The sequence below is a fragment of the Agelaius phoeniceus genome, chromosome 1, assembly GCF_051311805.1.
Source record: "Agelaius phoeniceus isolate bAgePho1 chromosome 1, bAgePho1.hap1, whole genome shotgun sequence".
NCBI classification, from domain to species: domain Eukaryota; kingdom Metazoa; phylum Chordata; class Aves; order Passeriformes; family Icteridae; genus Agelaius; species Agelaius phoeniceus.
In genome coordinates, this window is record NC_135265.1 from 132,595,290 (window position 1) to 132,613,676 (window position 18,387).

The following is an 18,387-nucleotide window of genomic DNA, read 5'->3' on the forward strand; positions in this document are numbered from 1 at the left end:
TGCCTGACACCGAGGAGAACTAAAAATTGTTATGCACTCATCTGCAATTATCTCCCTTGAGACATACAGATCTGAATTTTCCTCTTGAAATGGGAAAAGGGGGATTTATTTTGATGCCTATTGTGGCACCTAAACTGGACTGTATGCCTTCTGGGATGTCACTAATACTGAGCAGAGTGGAATAAATGTCTCATAACTTTATATGAGGCATTATGCTTGATGCAGCCAGATGAATGCTTCACAGTGAGGGAGTCCCTTTGTTCACTTCCACTCAGATGGGCTCTGCATCAGAGTTTCTTGTTGCCATCATAAACCAGACAATGGGTCATAGCATGACAAATGTCCTTCTGTGAATTCACCAGGCACAATTTGCTGTTGATGCCAATTCTGGTCAAAAATCTCCCAAACCTCAATCAGCCTAAAACCAGTTATCTGCACTTTCCAGCAGATGTTCTGCAGCCAGCTGTGTCCTACAGCTGACTCTTGAAATACTTTTCAGAAACTAGGTTTTGTGTCCTCAAGAGTTTTAATCTAACATTGCTGTTCTGTTTGTCATTTATTTCATATTGGTTCAGATGTGGAGCTCTAGAGAGGGGTATTGGATATTACTGTGACCAGACAAATAAAAGCAATGAAAAATTGCTCCATCTTGAACCAGAAACCCTGCAGACATGAGGGGAATCAGTTCTTGCAAATTTGTCTGCAGGCCCTTGGCACAGCTGTGAACTGAGTACAGCATACCTGCTAATGAATCCTCTTATACACATCTTTGATTAGTGAAGATGAACATCTAGTATGACACAAGCTCCCAAATGTTTTTTTCTTTGTTGTTTTAGAGAGAAATAAATTACTATCATAATCTAGTGATGAAATTCTGTAAATCATACTCCTGTCCCTTTTTGTCAATATTCAATAAGCAGAATATTTTCATTAACAGTGCTGAGGGTGTAGTGACTCTTTCTATTATTCAGTTGCTCTTTCTTTTTGTTCTTCTAGAGTCTAAAAACCGATTTAAATTGGGATGTATCTCTGCCAAAGGCTGTTTTGCTGGGAGACAATGCAAACAAATTCATGACTGACAAAACAGGCAGCAGAGCCATGAAACATCAGGCATCTACTGTAGGTGTGCCTGAAAGGTTTTGAGAGAGAAAGAGGAAATAGAGAAGAAGCGTTCATCATGTAAGGACTTCTCAAGCATTTCTGACTTCACATTTTATCTCAGGAAGAAGGGTACTCTTTACATTGAGAGGAATGCCTAAGATGACAAGGAAGATGGGCTTGACCTGGAGCCATTAGAAGTGTGGCAGACACTTGGAAAGCAGTCACATTTGCTCAAAAGACAACAAAACCATTTTTCTCTGATTATGAGAGCTATGGTATTAGATATTGCTGAGGTATCTGCTCTCTAGCTGCCCCTTCAGTATCACACTGCTACAGATGTGAGAGGTTCAGAGTAGCTTAGAGAAAGCCAGGAGGATGTACTCCTGGGCATTATGTTTTGTACAGTTTGGTAGTCCTAGTGGGTTTGCAAATATTTCTTGCCCTGGGTTCTGCTCTGTTCTCTATCAGCAACCACCAGGATAAATTCCTTGATGTGAAGGTAGAATTTGTTTCAGATGGAACAGCCCAGAGATAATGCCTTCTCCCTTCAGGTTTGGCTCTGGTCTTTTCTGTTTGTGGCACAAGCTTTGCCAGAAGCTCTGAGGCATTTAGACTCATAGCCTAGCTAGAGGGTTTTGTTTTGTGTGAGGAAGTATATGCATTTGAATTCAAAGCAGATTGTTTTATGCAGTGTCAAATTCTGTGCAGATGGAACATGATATGATATGTTGAAGTGGGATATATAGCATATGGCTATCATTCAAGGAAACACATTTCTCCAGCTGGATACCTGCTATTGAGTTGAAAACATGTGTCCTGCATTCTGGTAGGCAGGACAGAACAGTGAGAGGACATAAAAGACAGGTCATTCCTGGTATTGAGTATCAGCTAATACTTACATCCATTTCACTGGTTTCATAGTGCTGTTCACAATTAAGCCTCCTGTTATCACAATGAGCATAGTGCAACTGAAAAAAAAAAAAGCTATTGCTGAGCTCTACACCCACAAGTACATGTGGACAAGCCCCAGAGTATGCAAACAGGCTGGGCTGCTTTTGGGCTGGATGGCCATGCCTTCTGCCTCTCCTGTGCCCAGGGAAACATAGCCAGTGCTGCCTCAGGGTGTGGCACTTCTTCCAGACACCAGCCCCTGACTCTGGGGCTGCATCCCATGTCTCCAGGAATCTCCTGAACCTGCAGCACCCAGCTGCAGCCCACGTCTTGCTCAGTCTGGCTGCAGTGAAGTGCTGCAGTGTAGTGCTGCAGTGAGCATCTGGATGGGAGCAATGCTGTCTTTGGACAGAGGAGCTGCAGCTCTGCCTGGGTCCTGCATGGTCTGCAAGGTGCAGGCATAATTTCACAGCATCCCTAAGCAGGCAGGAGCTGAGTTGTACATGGCAGACATATTCCTCAAGGAAAATGGGCTCATTTTGGCCCTTGGCCAATGGGAGAAGTGAGATGTGACTTAAGCTGTATTAATCATCAACTTATGCCTTCTGCCAGGCAGAGGTAGGCTGTGCATACAGGTTCTTCTGTGGTTCAGCTGTGAAATACCTCGTGGTCAGACTCATGAGTAATTACCTGCCTCAGCCTACTTAAAATAATGAAGCAAGTATAAACCATTGCCCTGGAGGGATCCATCCTTCTCAATGCTGCTGTTCCCTGCCTGCTGATCACCCACTCTGCTCCCTTGCACCCATCCAGGCTCCGACCTTGCTCTGCTCCATCCCAGCCAAGCACAGTGAGTAAATAACAATTTCTCTCCTGTGATCAGGCTAACAATGTCTCACACCCTTGCCTCTGCTTTTTCTTATGCAGATTCTACTCCACTTGCCCTTAGTTTTATTTTCAAACATTGTGCAGCTAATAACCACGCTGAATGTTGTCCTTTCTCTGGTCTCTTGGAGATTATGGCATCTGCTATTTTCCCCCTTCCTCTCCCTCTTCCTCTTGCAGCTTTTTCCATGTTAGTTACCCCTTCCTACTCCCAGATTCAAAGCCTAGCATCACTGTCATAGCTACACAAATTTTGTTATCTTCAGGTGCACTGTATCCTTGGAATTCCGGTAGTTCAATTCACACCATTCCACCCCCCACAAAAGACTAGTCTGGTAAAATCCTGATAACAAAAGTGGAGGCTGACTGGTATGCAAAAGATAAAATTTTTATGATGCAAAGCTCTGCCCCTTCACTGGAACAGACATATTCCTAAGAAGAATAAAAGAGATTTTTATGTGGAAAAAATATCACTGAAAGAAATTTCACTGTTGATATTAAAGAAGGTTGGAGGTAAAATATCACTTTCTGTGTTTTTTCATCTCTGCCTTCTCCACTATTTAAATACCATGTGCCAAACAAAATAGGAAAACACAAAATCCTAGAGACTTAATTTTTTCTAGAAAAAATGAACATTTTCATTTCATTACAGGCTGAGTTCTTCAGCAACCCTTCCCATCCCAGCATTCTGGTTTTTGTGGTTTTTTTCAAAATCAGCCACTGTTCCTCTCCGCAGCAGGAGTAGCTGGGGCAGCTGGGATGCTCTGAGACCTGGCAGGTTCAGCACTCAGGAGCCAGGTGCAGGTGAATGTGCTGGTTCCTGGTGCCCCAAGGGGCTCCCTAGGATGTGACAGTGACACCGAGAGCAGGGACTGTGCCTTTGCCAGGCACACCTCCCTGGCATGGCTGAGCAATAAACCCAGACACCATGCTCAGCTGCCCTGGCTTTTCCCCAGCCTGCTGATGGCTCCTATTTCACCTAAAGTGACATAACTGGCATGGTGCAACCCATCCCTTGTTTCCACAAATTCAGAGATTCCTCCTAGAAGGCTGTGGGAAGCAGAGAAATCTGTGTGTGACCTGAGGGCAGGCATAAGGCAGCCCCCATGGCTGAGACTCTGGAGCAGCTCAGCATTTCCCTTTTGCAGACAGCCTGCAATATACCTTGATGAAGAAAATACTGTAATTTTACTGACTATTTCCAAAAGGTTTTTCATGTTGCAATAAAGACTGAAAACAGCAAAAAAAAAAAAAAAAAAAAAAGACAGACATTGTCCTGCATGGAGGGTATGGAAATTGCAACACATTTTCTGCCTTTATACATTGCAATTTTCAACATATTACATGCATATGCCTGTCCCCTTTGTGTATGAACATGGCAAAGTTTGAATTCCATGGGCAAAAAAAATGCACTGTATTTTAAAATGTTAGTTTCATTAACAATATAAAAATTTTTAAAAATTAAAAAGAGGAGGTAGGAAACAAATTGCAGGGTTCCTATTCCTCTTATTTATTCTGGAAAGGAACAGGAGGTCATGTCCATTATATGAGAGCAACAGCTTAACAGCACAGCCCCAGTTCTGGATATTTGTAATCAAACCAAAATCAAAACAGTGATGATGCCCAGAAGTGTCTGAGGGAGGGAGCTGCTCATAAATGTCAAGTTAGAAAAAAAGCCACAGCAGCTGCTATTAAGTGTAGTGAACACTCTGCTCTGGGTTTTGGCTCATATGCACCCCTGAGGCATTCATGGGGACCCTGGGGTAGCTGATGGAGGTGCTCATGGCTTTCCAACGTGTCCAGTCACTGTGAGAGGCTCTTACTTCAGAAGAGGGAGTTCAAAGAGCTCTTGGCCATCTCCGTTTCCTTCTCAGTTCCTGGACCTTACAGAGGATATCTCTGCTGCCCATGCAGGATGGGGAGAAGCTGAAGGACGTGAGCATGTCACTACTCTGAGGGAGGAGATGCTCCATGAGAAGACGATGATTTGTGTGCCAGAGGAACAAAGCAGGTTGGAGCTCTGCCAGCAGCACCTGTTCCAAAGTGAGGAAAGCAATCCCAGCTGGAAAGTGTGGTGTGTGCCTCATGTGGCAGTGGAGTGACTCTGGGAATGAAGTGGCTGCTGGAAGCTGCCCAAAGGCCAGCACACAGCAGCTGGTGCAGGTCTGGCTGTGGCCCATTGTGGGTGCTGGTGGAGGGGCACACCAGCTGTGCTGGTGGGGAGTGAGTGTGGTGCCCTTGTGTTGTTACTGACCCTGGAAGGAAACACACACAAACTTTGATCTCCATGATTTCCTCCTTTATGGAGGAACAGTGCTCAGCATTGTTGTGACAGGAGAAGAGGTGCTTTTATAGGGAGAGGACTGTCTGTAATTAGGGCACATAAATGCTGTAGGAAAGTCCTGATCAATACCTTGGGATGATGGACCCAGGTATCTATTCCTATCAAACTCAAGCTCTGACTAAGCTCTTGGAGAATTATAATGTTTCTGTTTAATAATGGAGAAAGTGCATTAATGTGAAGAGTTGACATGCTATCCAAATTTTGGACAGCTCTGTCTCTCCTGAGTTTTGTGTTTGTGATAAATAAGTAATGTCCCAAAGTAATTCTGCAGACCTAAATATTTGGCTGCCTGTGTATTTCATGGAAAGTTCCCCTGATTTTGAAAGGTCACACAAATGTTAGAGTTTGGCCAGATGTGAAAACCAAAGAGCCTCCCCTGAGTGCTGCAGCCCAGCAAGTCACTGGCCACCCTTGGATGCCACAATCATTGTTCATCAGTTTATTAGATGGGTTGTACACAGGAATGATCTCTATGGGATCAGGAAGTCCAGACCAGTGAATACTTCTGTACTATTTGCAAGCTGTTGGGAGGGGAAAAAACCCAGCATCTTATTTATCTACAACCTTTTCCTCACTGAAACACAGTTCCAAAGGAATCTGAGCCAAGGGGCCTGATGCTGGCTTTATGCCTTATATAGAGCTGCTGTTTTTCATGCAGCACACCTGAGTTCTCAAAATGGCAGAAAAGCCAATTTAACCAGTCTCAGAGGAATGGGCTGGGGTGTGGGGTGCCCTTCTGGGCACTGCAGATGATGGAAGTGCCCATGATCTGTCCCAGGGCATGGTGTGCTGAACACCCATGGCTCCTCTTGGATTTCCAGGTACAAGACCCACAGTGCTTGCAAAGGCTGCTTGAAGCTTTAGTCTGCCTATGAAAGCACCTTTCTGGTTGGCTTGCCTGACCAGGGGGGTCATGGTGCTGAGGGATTCTTTTGTTTTTCTGAAAGGAGCTGTGTAATGGTCCCTTTCACACTAGTGTGCTAAAGGAAAAGGCAGGACAAAGCACCTCCTACCAACACCTCACAGAGCTCACCAGCTCTGCAAATATTACCAAACAAGTGACAGCAGCCTTCAGGTGGCTCAGTGTGAAATGGAGAGTGACATGGTGGCATCCTGCAGAATCCCCAGAAAGGGTGAACTACTGGGTCCTTGCTTACTCATTTCAGCATCAGGTGGTCTCCTGTGGGCAGTGCCCTGTGGGGTCACAGCATCTCTTCACCACTGAGCTTCAAGAGATGTGGTGCCTGGGCAGGGCTGCCCAGACCCTCTTGTACCTGCAGGGCTGGCTCTTAGATCCTGGACACTGGGGTGCAGTGATAAAGAGCTTTTTTGAGCTTTTTTGAGCTCTTTTTTTTGAGGTCTGATACCTATGCAGCATCCCATGGATTATGCTTCTGCTTTCCTAAAACAGCAAGTGGTGACAACTATCCCCATATTTCCTTACAAGTGTCTGAGAGGGTGAGTCATTGGCAATTTGGAAACAATTTTCATGTGATCACCTTCCTTGTATTTACCCTGGCACGTGGAGTTGGACAAAACATCAGTGTGCAAAACCAAGGCAAAGATAGGGAGCTACTGTATCTTATGTTTAGTTTAATATAACAGTTTGAGAGAAGAAACTGGGAGATCTCATGCATGGTCTCAATTGGCCTGAGTCCACATCTGCTTGATTTACTCCAGCTGAGGATCTGGCTCTAAACCATTTTCTTCCTCATAGACGTAGCTGCAGTCAAGCCAAGTGGTACATGTCAGTGCAGATGAGCATCCTGTGTAAAAATCAACAGAGAGCAAATGAGGGAGTAAAATTTCAAGCACAGAATGGCAGTGTTCAGCTAACCCCTGCCTCTAGGCCAGAGTGCACCCAAGTGATCTGCACCCTATAGCTCAGGATTTCAGTCACCACAGGACTTGATCTGGGCTGTGCTCTGCTGTCCCTCTGAGTCTGCTCCCTGCTACCCCTTGCAGATACCCCTCAAGCCCCTGTTTCTCAGCTTCTGTTCAAGCAGCAGCTCCTGCCCTTGCCCTGGCAGAAGCATGCTGCCTTTGGGGATGGCAGGCTACATTCTCTCTGGCAGACTTGCTCCTTCTGCCTTCTTTTATCTTGAGTACTCTCCTCAGACTCCTGTGCTGGCCTTGGGAGCTGGATGGAAGTGTGACACAGGTGCCTTTCATACACAGCCTGCAACTGAGACCACATCCACCTGTTTCAGTCTCAGGCTGATTTTCTTCTACAGAGAATAGGAACAACAGACATGAGATGATTTGTCAAGGCTGCAGGAACAGTTTCAGGTCTGGACAGACAATCTTAAAATTTTGGGTGCTCTGAACTCACCAAAGAGGTCCCTTCCTTGGGGAAGACCTGGATGGAAGAATTTGTGTGTATTTGGGGCACCAGTTGCCAAAGAGGATGATTTCAGGGCTGAAGGGGGAGAGAAGCTCCATGGGCTCTGTGCAGAGCATGAAACACCTGGTGGGATGCCTGGGGACACCACTGAGGCTGTACCCAGCACTGTCACCACAGATTTCAGATTCTGGTGGATATCCCACCCTTTCCCAGAAGGGTGACACAAGCTTACACTGACCCTCACAATACATTTTCATCTCTCTTATCTCTATGCCATGCTCTGTCTGGCAGCATATATATTTTAACTGTTTCTCTTCAATGACTTTGACTGTGCATGAGTTTAGAAAAGCCACAGGATTTCTTACAGGAGTCTTACCCCTAAAAGCTTCAAAATTTCCTGTCATGTGTTTTTGTCTTTAGCTGTCCATTATTTAAGTCACCCCTTAGCCTTATTAATACCTATCCTGCAGCCCACCTTCAGTATATCATGATCCTTTCAATGGTATGATCTGGAAGTAGCTGTATAACAATTCTTTCTCTTTTCCTCATGAATTCCAAGAGATTAATTCCTTCTGTGTCTCAGCTATCATAGAATTATAGAATATGTGGAATTGGAAGGGACCCATCAGGATCATCAAGTCCAACTCCTGCACACGACACCCCAAGAGTCACTCCATGTGCCTGAGAACATTGTCAAATGTTTCTTGAGCTCTCTCAGGCTGGTGCTGTGACCACTTCCCTGGCCTCCTGTGAATTGTGGGAACTTCAATGTCTGTATTTCCAATTTGCAGGTCTGGTTTTCACTGGAAAACCATAAATAACAGCACAGTGATGCCACACAGGAAAAGTTATAAAATTCAGTGAGCTGATTTCTGGCTGTCATCCTGCATGATGGAACCTTCTGCCTGCACATACCACTGCTTTCTTTCCTTTCCATCTAGTCAGTGGGCTGATCCCATTAAAGCATTGATCTTAATTCGTCATGCTTTGTAAACACTGTAAAAACACAGCACACCAGCCCCTCTTGGTACTAAATAGTTTTTTATCAGTGTAACAAAGTCTTCTTGCCCATCTCCTGGCTATCCCTCCTTCTAACAGAGTCACAATGAAGTTTTACCTAGTGACAGAAGTTGAAAGTTTCCTGGTTTAAATGTTTATTTAATAAAACATTTTACATTCCTGGAGAGATACCAGTTTGTCATTAATGGATTCTTGGCTTGATGCCAGCAGCTAATAGTTTTATTGGTCCTCACACATACAGAATAATTATGCAATTTGGGTAACTGCACTGAGCTGTGCCTTCCTCTTTAATTCTGACAAAAAAAAAAAAAAAAATCAATGCTGGAGGTGGGACAGCCATCAGAGTGTGGAGAGGAGGAAGGGGTGAGGGGCTGTGCCCTCCTGAGCTTTGCAAAGGTTATACATGACTCCTGGCTGATGTCCACAGCTCCTGTGAGGGGCAGGGTTAGCTGGAGACCATCCACATGTTGGCTGTGAGATGGTGAGCTCTCCTGGGTCGCCCCTGGTCTTGCTGGGAGCATTGTCCCCTTGCTGCCCATGGCCCTGACCCCACGTTCCTGGTGTGATCCCCCTGCCCACTCCTGCCCTCCACTCCCCAGAGCACGGGCAGGCAGAGCTGGCTGCCAGCTGGGGCTGTAGGCAGAGCTCCCTGCACGAGTGAGATCAGCACCCAGAGCACAGCTGTATGCTTACATACCTGTCTCATTCCATCTCATTTTCCATTGGTAGTTAAGATGAGGCCACTTCTTCCTTAAAGCCTCTTCCTCTATTAGTCTCAGTGACAAGAGAAAAGGTGGCAGTGCCATTATTTTTGATGGGGGCTTGCATTTGTTTTTCAGCTGGAGAAGTCAGGCTGTTGTACATGCACATTTCAAGGGTATGACGCAGCGAAGAAAAATGAGCGCTTTGGTGCTACAGGTCAAGTTTATTTAACACTACGATGTTTTAAAACACAGTGATGCCATTTCAATTAAATACCCTAGAATGTTTTGCAAGGTAATAATTTAAGAAACTTTTCTGAACTACTTTTCCAAATTGAGCACATCTCACATAAAACACCCTGGCAATAAAATTGTATGTGTGAGAGAAAATATGCTGAGGGTTTTACTAGAAATGAGAGAAGTAGTAATTTTCTTTTTAGGACAGGCTGGTTCATAATAACATACTATTATATCACTTAGCCTGTTCTGCATTTCTTTTGCGATATTTGTGTTTTGCTTTGCTCTTGCAACAACCTTGTGATAAAATTGTAAGGGACAATGAGAAGAGAAAATAAAACAAATAACAAGAGGGCCCTTAAATTTATAGAGCACATTCAAACTTGCCTGTGTCTCTTTCATTTGCAACAACTCCATTCCCGCTCTCTTTTTGTGTTTCCCACTGATCAAACTGACTTCCACAGCTAGATTGACTGAGACCCAGAACTGGATTTCACAGAAGCAGATAGTTGTAGGGACCAAAGAGACAGAGGACAGTTTAAAAATTAATTCTGTCTAGTTCTCTTGGTATTGCAACCTCTGGATTTGTAAAACTGTGGGATTTCTTATGATTATTGAAAGTTTTGCAAGGGATTTTGTTTTTCCTCAGAACCATTGGTTATTTGATACTTTTCTGTAAAGAAATATTTGACAGAGCTGTGGCACAATGGTGTCTCATTCTGTTTCTAGGAAGAATGGAAATTGGAGGCAGGAAATTTCCAAAGTGAGTGTCAGATTCTGATCTCTTTTACAGAAGGATAAATCCAGGCTCATTCAGTGCAGTTACTTTAGATTTATGCTAGCATAAATAAGATAACAATTTGGCTCTGGGAATCTCTTTAGCTCCCTGTTTGCTCATTTAACAGCTGGCAGCTTGCTTCTTGCTATTTCTCTTTCTTTCTGGGCTAATTTGTCTTGCCTGTGCTCACGTTGGGGCCAAATGAACTCAGGACTTGGTTAAATGAACAAATGTGTTTTGCACAACACACAACTATGAATGTCTCAAGATCCTTCACATGATCATACATATTTCAGATTTCCCAAAGGTCAGAAATTAATGGCTAGTAAATTGATAGAAATATTACTTCACACAGTATGTAGTCAACCTGTGGAATTTGGTACTGCAGGAGGTCACTGATTCAAACAATGGGTCAGGATTTGAAAAATGGCTGGATAATTTAATGTCAATTAATTACACTTGGAACTGGACAAGCAAAGATTGAGGTAGGTAGGCCTTTTGCACCAGCACAGTCATGAACTCCCCTGCAGAGGCTAGGAGGAATTTTCCCCTCGGGCTGTGCCCACTTGGCAATCAGCTTTGCCTGCTTTCCTCTGTCATTCCACATCAGGAGACAGAAGGAGGGAGCAAGTAAAGCTGGGGTTTGTAGGGCTCTGTCTGCTGCAAAACCTCAGATCCCAGCATCTCCTGATTTTGAAGGAATTAAGACCTACATCTAGAGCCAGACCTACATTATCTCCACCTGCTTAGGTGATTTTTGAGTGTTATCTGTGTGCTGGAACTGTACACACACACTCACTGACAGAGAAAAAAAATACACATTCGCACATGTAAGCTGATGCACTGCTGCTTGCAAATTAAGTCAGGCAACAAAACCACTTACAAACCATTTTAGAAAATAAGTAGCTCAGTCATAAACCATGAGTGTCTATTTAAGCATTTATACTTGTGTTCCAACTTCTCCTTGGGAGTGTCCTAGTGAAGGCACCAACCAGCCAGTGCAGCTTCCCAGCTGTAGATATCTAGTGACACTTGAGAGGACCTGACACACCAAGGCATCCTCTGGTGCTTGGTGGGGAGAGCGTTTATGGGAAACTCTACTCTCCAGCTGCTTGGGGCCAGGTGACACCAGCTGGGGCATCTCAAATAGCCAAAAAGTCCAGTGCTGAGGCAATTAAATCCTACTTACTGTGTCAAAACATGAACATACATCCCATCCACTATATCTCCAAAAGGGAGCTGAGGCTGCTTTCCAGAACTGCAGAAGGCTTCCTGGCACAGTGCTGATCATGGTCTAGGGCAGGGCCTGGGGTTTAGCTGCAGATGTGCTGTGTTCTAGACCCAAACTTGCAGTATGGGTAGTACTGCCTGTCGGCCTTAGGACTGGGTCTGGGTCTAAGCAGGAGTGCAAGCATGCCCTCGAAAGTACAGCTTCCTGCAAACCTGCTTTTCTAAAAAAGTTGACTTAATCACACAGGAAAGAAGAAAGGGTGGGAGGATTCCCACTAGCAGCAGTAGTAGAAAATATGAGCTCTGAGAATGTGTTTCAGTGGAAGCAGCAGGTGATTTGGAATGCTTGGAGCAGCATAATCCTGTATACATGGTTTCCAGTGTTCACTTTCTGTGGAGGTTCTTACAGAGTGCAGTACATGGGAGAGATCTTCTTGCCATCTTCAGGAAAAGACACAGGCAGTGAGAATTACACAGCAGAGGAATGCAACTGACAGCAGCATATGGAGGGAGCCTGAGGACTGCACAGAATTGCATATCACTGGATTTTGGTCCATGTTACATACACAGAGTCATTACTTTTTATTACTGACTGCATTAAACACCTGAACAATAAAGACGTCGTGGTTTCTGCCATAGCTGGGAAAGTTATGTCAGTGGGAAATCTGTCTCTAGCTCCTCTCAAACCATCAGCTTTGCCTTTGAGATGGCCAGAGGAGTTGGAGTGAGTCTGGTGAGTAGTTCCATGCTCAGATTTGATCGTATTCAGACCAGAAAGAAACTCTTCTCTCATACAAGGACTTTGAGAATGGTTTATGCAAATAGCAGCTCTCTCACTTGATTTAGGAAATCTGTGACTTGCCAGGTTTTTAGAGAAAGTCCTCACTTTTCTGTTTGGAACCTGATTGGAAGAGTGGATCACCACATGGTAACTACCAGTTCTGAACAAGCTCTGCCCTTAACTTTTTTAGGTTCTGAAAATCAGTTTGCAAACAGCCTCAGCATTTTGAGTCCCACTTTGAACTGTTGATCAAAGAAATAATGACTTTTCTGCTTTGCTCAGCACAGCTTGGGACAACTAAACACTTTGAGGTGATCCTTTTGGCAAGTAGGATAACTCTTCCTGCTGAAGTTGCCCATGATGAAGCTTGCAGCTGCAGTGAATAATCTCTGGATTCCCACTCCCTTGCAGATGCAGACACAGGCCTCCTCTCCTCCTTTGTTTTCCTCTGCTGTTTTGTCAACTGTGAACAGAGACCTGCCAGCAGCTGCAATATGCTCATAAAAAAAGGCAAAGGTCTCCACTCACCTCTGTGTCCCAGGCAGCTGTTCACCAATGTGCTGCTCTTTAGTGTTCTCAGCACATTGAAGTACCTGCACGTGTTGTCAGATGCTGAGAACCCAGAGTGCCTTCAGCTGGTGGGCTCAGAGGCACTCGGGGGCTGTACATGACCAGCAAGGCCTGGCCTTGCACAGGATGGACTGGAGAGGGGTAGCTGCACCAGCAGGCAGATCCACTTGTATCCTAAGAGTTTCCCACACATGTTCAATTGATTTCAGATCTCCAGAAACTCCCATTGCATCTCCTGTGTTTATGATCTTTCCTCCCTGAGATGTACTAAAGGGGAGGAGGAGCTGGTACTTGTGGACAGACAAGGTGTGACTCCAATGAGTTCATCTGTAGGACTAACCAGAATAAAACATTTGTTATCCAGCTGAACAAGGCTTTTAGTGGGAAATGCTTCACAGAATCACAGATTCATCAAAAAATCTAGTTGTAGAACATTTTGCTAAAACACAGCACTACCCAAATGAAGCTGCTGACTAAGTTTCTCACATCCAGAAGGAATTTTACCTTTCCTTGGAGAGAACCTGGAATATCAGAGACTGAGATTCAACCTCCTCAGCTAAACTAGAGAATCTAGGTCACCTGTAGGGCCACCAGATGTCTTCTGAGTCTGTTTTTTCATGGTAGCATCCATGGGGAATATTGTATTTAAATTTGATTCTACAGGGAAATAAAATATATTGACCTTCATGTTTCACATGAAATAGAGTCCTGGTTTTCTGAATAGGCCTAGCTAGCAGTGAGCAATAAGACTAAACTTTAGGGATGCTACATCCCCCTGTATATTCTGGACTTTGCAATTTTTAAATTAATGTTTTGCAGACCTATGCATGCAAGGGAGCCTCACAAACATTTTCATTTACCTTTTTTGATATCCAGTCATGAAGAACACATTATTTTTATAGGCATATGAGTGTGCATCTGTGTGTAACATTGTAAGTAAAAATTGATATGTGTAACAGTGGTCAACAAAGAGCACTATTTGAATGTCAGTGCATAGCTTCAAATTAGCCTTGAGATACAATTAGGCATTACACAGTTCTTCAAGAGCAGGGTAGGGCTAAGCAAGTAATGATCCTTCCTTCTGCCCTTGCTGGTGCAGAAGCACTGCTGGAGCCAGGAGCAAAGGGAGCTGGCTGCTGGTGGGAGGCATGGCTAAAGGACTGTGCCTTTTGCCCAGCAGACCTGGATTCACAGGGCTGGAAAGGCAGCCCAGAACATCACTGGGCTCCCAAGCTGTGGGCAGCTAAATCCAACAACATGGTTATACAACTGATTTAACCTTCCTAGTAATTTCTGACCATTACACGAACATGTACAATAGGATTTTCTTTCTTGAGCTGTATTAACACTTGAGATCACCACGGTGTGTAGTGTCCCTACAGAGCCACTGATAAGTCCATGTCCAGGCATTGCAGTATGCAAGGCTAAGCCTTTGAGGGGGCTAGTTCACCATCAGTTACAATCCCTCTGGGATCTGCTCTAAAGGTTTCTCATCCACATCACCTTCCTCCACTGGATTTGCCAGGAGCTGTGTATGACCTCCTAGGACTTCAAAACGTGATTCATTGTGTATTACAGAATGTCCATTCCTCTGGGCAGCCATTAAAGTGCCTTTGATGTGGGTCACTGTGCAAGGATGAAGGCTGCATGATGTCACCAGTTTCCCTCTGACAGACCCATGCAGCCCTGCCAATGTCAATACAGAGTGGTGGTGCTGGCTGGCTCTGAGAATCACTGTGCTGAGTCCTTCCAACCCTGCAGGACCTGTCAGGGGTTTATCAGCCTCTTTGGCTGCTACAGGCAACGCTTCACAGACCCCTGCAAAGAGTCAGCACGGGCAACTGTCATACAAGTCAGTGTGGAGCTGAGCTATGGCTTCTATTTTTAAGATAAATACTTCTACAGAGCTTGTTAGTGTCCCTCCTGGTCTCTGCCCTGGGTGTGCCTGTGAGAGTGGAAGGAGGGTGTTTTAGCTATGTATGCATCTGATACTCTTTTTCTCTACCCTTGCAAACACGCAAAACTCAATGTTATTTTGATGATGGCTCAGGAAAAAAAAACAACTATGTTTTAACTGGTCTTCAGTGGGTTTCTGGTTTCCCAGGACAGTAGCAATCAAATTTTAGTCTTTTGAGATAGTAGGAACAGGTTATAGAGTAAAGCAAAAATGTAGATATTGTAAAAGCTACTTGCATCTGGCTCTGGGAATATATTTATCTTTGAAAAACTTAAAACTTGACTTGCTGGACAGTAGAGTGTCCCAGACTGGTCCCTAACTGACCCCAAAGCACTTCCAAGCTGCATATCTAAAGCTAGGGGTAAAGGCTGCTGGTAGCTCTGATACAGGCTCCTACAGATGCTGTTGTCCAGGTGTCCTTATCTCCAGGGAAAGCTGGTGCCTTGAGAGAGTCCAGAGTTGGTGCTGCTCCCCCGGCCTTTGCAGGTATATATCTCTGTATCTAGACCATCTATATCTATCTACATCTGTAAGGAGCAAGATGGGTTGACTTCAGAAGCTAAAGCAAAAAGTGTAGTAAGCAGTCAGGAGGTGTTGACATGAGATGTAAGTGTAGTAAGCAGTCAGAGGATGACATGAGATGTGCTCCTGCATTTTACAGGTCCAAACAATAATTGATAAATTCATCCTCACATGAAATTCATCCTTCGTACCTTCATCCCTTGTATGAGTTACTTCTGGCCACAGATTGTTTTCATTTCAAGGGCCCAAGAACTTCATAAAGAGAGTAGAAGTAGGAACTGTGAGGATGGCTGAGAAAAGGTGGTGACACCACTGCTACCTGTGGTTGAGAGCGTCCTGCAGCTCTACCTTCTCTGATGTGGTAGGAAAGGGGTGTGCTGGGTACAGGTGTTTGATGGCAAAGGTGCTGCTTACCCAGGGACATTTCCCAGGCTTGCTCACAACACAAGCCAACATGAATAATCCTATACATTACTTCTAAGAAATGGGGAAGCTCACTGCAAGTATATGGCAAGCAAAACAATAAAATCCATCAATGAAACAGTGGGCAGCAAGCAGGGCTGGTGGGAGAGAAGCTGTGTGGGCAGAGAGGTTTCACTGGGGGCAGGTAGCCAGTGACTGACTGTTACTTCTTGTAGAACCATGACATGAAAAATGAAGCCAGGTCAGCAGAAAAGTAGGCAAAAAATGGCAGAGTTCAGCTAAAGACAGCCAGAGGGAAGTGTTTGTAATGTGATCCTGGAGGAGAGAACTGCCTGGGAATGGGGGACAGAAATAGCAAAGAAATGGTATCCTGCTATTTTGAGTCCAAATGTGATTGTAGAACATGTTTTCTCTTTTTTATTTTTGTAATTGAGTGAGATCACGTCAGTGAAATCTCTGATCCTGCCATCTACTTTTCTTGATTGAAATGAGCAGGAGAACTCCCTGTAATGCCTGGGTAGGGAAGCACAACCAGGAGCCAGGCAGAAAAGCAATCATGGCAAAAGGGTTGGGAGCTGATGGTGTCATTGAACTGAGAAGAATCAAATGGTGGAGATATCAAAATTACTTGTCTGGAATTAGGGAAATCACAGACGAGGTCTAAAACAAGACCCGCAGACTTTGCAGTTGGAATTAAGACTTGAAGCAGCTGGAGATGTCAGAGAAGGAATTAAAAGAGGGTATAAAATATGAGCTGAAGGCTTTGCAAAAAAATGAGAGCAATGTCTGGAAGTTTCCCAGAAAGGCAAAGGAACAAGCCTTAGATTGAAAATTGTTGAAGACAGCATCTACAAAGCATTTCACCATCTTGGGAAGCCACCTAGGTACAGCCTTTTAAATCAGCAAAGGCTTTGCTGAGGTTCTTAATAGCCTGATTGCTGTATTCCACATGAGATTATTCATGGAGGAGGAAGGAGCCCAAGCAACTTGTGACTGAAAAAAATTCCAGTTGGTTTGAAACTTGTCAGCAGAAGCAGACTGATGTGAGGATTCCTGAGGATGCCTTATGACTCTGAGAAGGATGCTGGAGGTCACAGTGGTCATACAGTTCCCGGATTTTACTGTCACAAATAGGATTGGGTTTAGCATTTTCTTAGTTCACTCATAACCTAGAGGAGTTCATCTTGCCTAGCTCCAGAGATATAAAAATTAATATCTCTAGGGAGTGAGATTCCACAACTCTTGCTGCAGGAAAAATCATTCTTAGGTGTTTTTGCAGATTAAATAAAATTCAAATCCCCAAGTTCATCATGAGTGAAAGTATGAACAAAAAATGCCAGCTAAAGTGATTCAGACCTACTTGAGCACAAAAAACTTGAGTATGTTCTAAAGAGCTTCTTTGTAATGCTTGTCCCAGAAAGCTACAATTTCCCAGTCACTATAATTTCTCATGGCAGGAAGCCTGTGGTTGGGACAGCACTTGCCATGATCATCTGCAGCCACATGTGCTGCTCAGACACTGTGTGTGGGGGAAGATGACAGAGCTGCAGGGCTGCAGCTGTGCACAGCCCTGGGCACCACCTCCTTCCAGAGCCTGGTCTCCCAGCCCTAGCTGTAGGCACCAGGAATGAGCCAGGAATATACAGAAATGCATGAAAAGGGGAGGATGCCTCTTCTCCCATGACCTGCAGGGCAGCAGGCACTCCTGCCCAGGGTGAGTGTGCTCTCAAGGCTGGTGCCTCACAGTGCAGTAGAGGACATTTTCTGGCCACAGCAAGGGGGTTTGGACTAAAGATATATTAGAGTTGGGAGGCACACAGCAGAAATACAGTGTCTGAGGGCAGCTGAGAGGCAAAGTCACAGAGTCACAGTATGGAAAAATATCTGAAGCTGACAGGCACTTCTGGAGATCATCTGGTCCAACCCCTGCTCCAACATCATCAGCTGCAGCAGGTTGATAAGGCCTGTGCCCTGTCAGACCTTGAATATCTCCTAGGATGGAGACTTTGCCTCCCTGGTCAGCCTGTACCAGTGCTTGACTGCCCTCCACATATAAATGTTTTTCCCTTATGTTTTAAATGAAATTTCTTGTGTTTCAGTTTGTGAGGTCAGTGCCCAGTGCCTGGGAGGCTGTCTCATAGGAAGCAGCATTTGGTGCCTGCAGGAGAAGGGTGAGGGCAGGGCTGAGGGCCTGCCTGATGAGTGGGATGTTCTATAAGCACCAGCCCTCAGCCCCATGGCAATTTGGTGCGGTGGTGTCAAGATATACTTTCTTTTTAGATTTGGCAACCCCTTTGCAGAAGGACATCACTGGACAGAGACTTTGCAGTGCTTGAAGAGCAGGTGGCAGGAGAGAGAGGGAGGATGGTGCCTCCAGAGCCCCATCATTGCTCAGGCAGCAGGGACACCCACTGCCCTCCCCCTGGGCAGCCCCTCTCCCCACCTGATGGATGCAGGTGCTGACAGAGGGTGAAGGATGCTTCTGCTATGCTGGATGTGTATGTGGGATCTGAGTGGGAAGAGCTGAAGTTTTCATGCAGAAGTTGCTTAACTTCTTTTCCCAAAACGTTCCTGAGGTGCATTTGCACTGAGTCACATTCCTT